At 41.2% G+C, this 5,229-nt stretch overlaps 1 pseudogene across 1 annotated transcript; it reads left to right on the forward strand.

The window, feature by feature from the left end:
- Positions 1-653: 653 nt before the first annotated feature.
- On the forward strand, positions 654-1,122 carry LOC105825093 (annotated as a pseudogene). Its single transcript, XR_001138241.1, has one exon. The product of XR_001138241.1 is annotated as a histone H2A.Z pseudogene (transcript).
- Positions 1,123-5,229: the final 4,107 nt, after the last annotated feature.

The following is a 5,229-nucleotide window of genomic DNA, read 5'->3' on the forward strand; positions in this document are numbered from 1 at the left end:
AATGGAAATTACAATACTCACCTCCTAAGACTTTTGTGTGAATTAAATTCGGTGATATATGCAGAAGCTCCTAACAAGTATTTCAGAAATGGTAAGTGTCCTCTTTTTTTTATTAAGCAGAGTGTACTAATTGTGATGACAGAAACAAAAGATGGAACAGAGAATACGGTCAACCTTCAAGCATTCATAACAGAGATGGGTTCCTTTGGCACAGAGAACTCACAATACATAGATAATCCAGAACCTATATACAAGTACACTGACGAGGACAGGAAAACTGAGAGTGGAACAGTAGGCTTGGGACAATCTACTTTGAGAGAACTAGGAATCAACTATGCTCTCACTATATAACTAGCCAGAGAGATGGTAAAAGAGTAAATGACTTAGTTTTAAACCCCCTGCAAACATCCCACAATAGCCTCAACATGGTGATTTGGCATAACGTGTGGTATTCAGCCCTTAAAATGGGCTTAACACAATATTGCTGAGGATCCAGAACATTCTGTTTTGTCCCCACCTCTCATAATGCTAACAAACAACTAGTCGATGCTGTGTCCTGGCTATCTTTAAAATGGTTCCAGCCAATTAAAGAGCTATTTAAGACAGTAAACATGGAACATGGCAAATAGAAATGAAAGGAAAAATGGGCAGTTTGAATTGCGATGCAACAAAGGAGTAGGCGGTGGGATCTCGCTGTGTGTCTGAGTTAGCCCTTTCTCTGCCTTGCTTGTTTGAGCTTCAGCTGGATTCGAGATGGCTGGCGGTAAGGCTGGGAAGGACTCCGGAAAGGCCAAGACAAATGCCGATTCTCGCTCTCAGAGAGCTGGCTTGCAGTTGAGGGTGAGAAATCCAGGTCTATCAATCATGGACGTGTGGGCGCGGTGCAGCCATCCTGTACTTCGTCACAGAGGTGCTTCAACTGGCAGGAAGTGCACCAAAGAGTTAAAGTTATTGCCCCTTGTCACTCGCAACTTGCTGTTCATGGAGATGAAGCATTGGACTCTCTCCTCAAGGCTATGATTGCTGGTGGTGGTGTCATTCCACACATCGCAATTCTGTGGGAAGAAAGGTCAACAGAAGACTGTCGGGATGCCTGGTTTCCTCATTATCTCAGGACTCTAAATACTCTTAACAGCTGTCCAGTGCTGGTGACTTCAGTGGACTGTATCGCTGGGAAAAACACAATTTTGCCTTTTTGGAACTCTATTTGAGCAAGTTGGAAGTTTAATTAGCTTTCCAACCAACCAGATTTCCACATTCAAGTCTCAACCATATTTAAGTGTTACTGTGGCTTCAAAGAAGCTATGGATTCCAAAGTAGTGAGTTTTGATTGAGTTGACTCTTTTTAAAAAAACTGTTTGTATTTTAATTTGTGATGCAGAAGTTACAGTAACAAACATTTGGTTTCGTACAGACATTATTTCCAGTCTGGTGGATAAAGGTCATATATAAAAAAAAAGGTCAATATACAAAAAGAAAGAAAGAAAAAGTATTCTCCAGGGCTTTGCCTAACTTAGCACTATGCCATTATTTTTACCATCCAGCATAAGTATCCCTCCCTAATAAAGATCCAAACAAATAAGAATTCATTTTCAAGGCAATTTAATAGTGACATTGAGTATTTTATTGTATTTTATTGTATTAGGTACCGTGTCAAACAATTTTGATTGTGTTTGACACGGTACCTAATATTATTATAAATCATGTTAAAATCATGATTATGACACAGTACTGAATATAATCACTAAATGACACATTACACAGTATTCAATGTAATCATTGAATCATGTTATTTTTTGAGTCCTTATCTTATATAATCTAGTCCTTTACACAAAGTCCTACCTCCCAATATACAAACACTTTAAATTGTTTTTCTAATAGAAATTTTTTTTAATGTACTGAATTATCACCTTCTTTCAACTAGTCTACTTTGGCAATGTGTAAAATATTGAATCAGAACTTGGTGGCAATATAGTCAATACCCTCAGAAGAGAGTTTTCTCCAAAATGAAAGAAGATATTTTGTAGGAAGAACAAACCTTATCCCACTGCTTCACTTGACCAGCCTTTAAAAGAAGAAGAAGAAGAAGAAACCTTATTAGCACCAGAGTTTAAGTTTGTGATAAGTAGTTAAGCCTATAAGATTTGTGACAGTGAAACATGTCACTTGTTCTCATCTTGAAAATTCAAACCCAAAGGAATATTTTTTGGCATCTACCATTTGACCTTTCATTCTTCCTTCTAGTTCTTCAGTTATGGACCACAGAGAGAACATGGTTAACAAATCATTAAGCTATCTGGTTCATCATAAAATATATCCATTTGATTATTCAGCACACATTAATTAAGCATCTATTATGTCCAGGAACTAGATGATACAAAAATGAATAAACACAAGAGCTTGTGAGGGAGACAGACATGGAAACAATCACTCTGCAGCATACAAAGTGTGAGCACTGTAGAACAAAGTAGAATGACAATGTAGAGAAACAGTGAGGGTCAGGAAAGGCATCATTGAAATGGTGACAGTTCAGCTGAGTATTAAAGAAATCAATAGAATGTTTTTCAGACACGCAGGTGATAAGGGAAGGTATTACAGGCAGCAAGAAAAGTATGTCAGAAACATAGATTGAGATAACCAAACTAATTTGGGGAACAGTGGGCAACCTGTCCAAGTGGACAGGTGGAGCTAGGGGAGACGATTAGGAAAGGTAACTAGAAGGGTGGATTAAGACCAAATCATGAATGTCCTTTATTAATTCATAAATGAGTATTTACTGGGTACTTACTATGTGCTAGAAATCATCCTAATTAATGTGGGCATGGTAGACAAGATCCTTGCTCTAGATGCTGGTATATGTCAGGCTGAGGAGTTTGGACCTTAGTCTTAAGGCAGCGGAGTTAAGCAGGGAGAGCGACACAAGCAGATTTAGAAACATAACTCTTTTTTTTTTTTTTTTTTGAGACAGAGTCTTGCTCTGTTGCCCTGGCTAGAGTGCTGTGGCGTCAGCCTAGCTCACAGCAACCTCAAACTCCTGGGCTCAAAGCGATCCTCCTGCCTCAGCCTCCCGAGTAGCTGGGACTACAGGCATGCGCCACCATGCCCAGCTAATTTTTTCTATATATATCTTTTTAGTTGTCCAGATAATTTCTTTGTACTTTTAGTAGAGACGGGGTCTGGCTCTTGCTCAGGCTGGTCTCGAACTCCTGACCTTGAGCGATCCACCCACCTCAGCCTCCCAGAGTGCTAGGATTACAGGCGTGAGCCACCACTCCCGGCCAGAAAAGTAACTCTTTTGACAGTGTAAAAAATGGATTGAAACAGGAGAAACTAGACAGAGTAAGACGGGGAAGAAGGCTACTGCAATAAACCACATGAGTCCTGTTTCTGTTCTCTTCCATGAAGTATTATGGTCTTCTCATACATGGGTCTTCATCGGGAATTTGCAGAGAATTTTCATTCTGGAATATCATTATTACTTGACTGAGTTTTCACAAGATACGTGAGTTTGTTCTCAAACCTTAACAAATTCCTACACCAAGAATATATTTTTGTTGGATCCAATGTCATGTTGCACCACTAGCAACTCTTAGTCATCCTGACTCATTTCCTGAACTTTCAGTTGCTTTGAGGGAACTTCATTTTGTCTAAGAGTTGAGACAGCACCAGACTCAAGCCACCTATAAAGCCCCAGTGAATTCTGTAATAAATTTCAAGAGGACTTCCAAAGGAATAGATGAGCCAAGACGCCTGGAATCTCAAAAAAAAAAAGAACTAGACTAAACTAGTTTTCTTCTTCCAACCCATGCTTCCCATGATAATTGAGACCTCCACAATGCATGATCTTCCAAACTCTACTATCCATTTCACATATATCTCAGACTCCAAAGAATTGCCCAAAGCTCTGGAATTTATGCGAGAGGTTCTAAGAAATTCATTCTTTTTTATGCAGGGCGTCACACATTTACATCCATGCTTTCATTTGTTCCCTGTAATGACCCAAGGAACAAGGCAAATTAGACATAATCAGAACCGTTTTAAAGATTCAGAAACTAAAAGCAAGAGAGACGAAAACTTTGACCCAAAGGTACATTCTAGCAAGTAGCACAATCAGAACAAGAATCCAGAGCTTTTGATTTCTGGACCATGTTCTTTGCTTTACCTCTGCGCTGCGTCCTCAGCCATCGATCATTCTCTCTCTCCAGTGGTGCCAACACAGCCGTTTAATAGCTCCGTGCTCTCTTAAAAGTTAACAAGTAACCTCTTCTGTGTTAACCTGGCCTTCCCGAAGCAATCACTCTTGTTTTTCACAGCTCACACAAAGCCACCATGCTAACCCCAAATAAAATCTATTCTTCTCTTTAGTGATTCCCTTCCTCCTCCTCTTGAACCTCCTCAGAGCTCCAGAGAAGTTGAACCCTAGTCAACCCACATTGACCCTAGTAGGATTCAGGCTATTTTTAGATCAATAGTGACATACTCAGGCAGCAAAGAGAGCCAGTGAGACGCCAAACTCAGCGTTCACCCTGGAAATGAACAAAAATGGGAAGCAAGCTGGCCAGTTCTGTGTCCCTTCAGATTTGTAATAAATTGTCTGGGAGAACTTGGTGAATTAGCGATGACTCCAAGCCAGGAATGCTTTGCCTCAGCCAATCCTGGAACTTACTCTGCTAAACCTAGGCCACCTGAGGTTTTTCAAAAATATTACTTTCACATGAAGTCCACATCACTCAGCCACTGCTGCCAAGAACAAGGCCTAGAGAGCACATTGGCAAGCTTGGTGCTGGCCCCGCTGCACAGTCACATGAAGTGAGAGGAAGGATGTGAAAGAGGGAAACTCTCCTAAGTAGGAGTCAGAAATCCTAGATTCCTTACCACTTAGGAGCCATGTGACATTGAGAAAGTGCTAGGAAGATCTGACAGCCCGAGCTATGGACTGTGCAGCCTTTGCTGTCAGTCCCTTTGGGAACTGACTCAGCTTCGGCCACAGAGAACCCCTCGCCTAAAATCTTACCCTTCCAGGGACCGCCCACATCCAATATCTGATCCAGATAAAAAGGATTGGAAATTATGGTCCATGCAAGACATCTCTGCCAGGTCTTTTCAGCTCCAGAGCTCCCTGCGGAGTCAGATGAGGCTGCCAGGATGGGTCTACATCACGGCTGGACTCCTCCCCCTGCCAGCCTGCTTCTGCCACCTCTCTTCCAAGGTCTGACCCCATGGGAACTC

The sequence above is a fragment of the Propithecus coquereli genome, unplaced genomic scaffold (assembly GCF_000956105.1).
Source record: "Propithecus coquereli isolate 6110/MARCELLA unplaced genomic scaffold, Pcoq_1.0 Scaffold78, whole genome shotgun sequence".
NCBI lineage: Eukaryota > Metazoa > Chordata > Mammalia > Primates > Indriidae > Propithecus > Propithecus coquereli.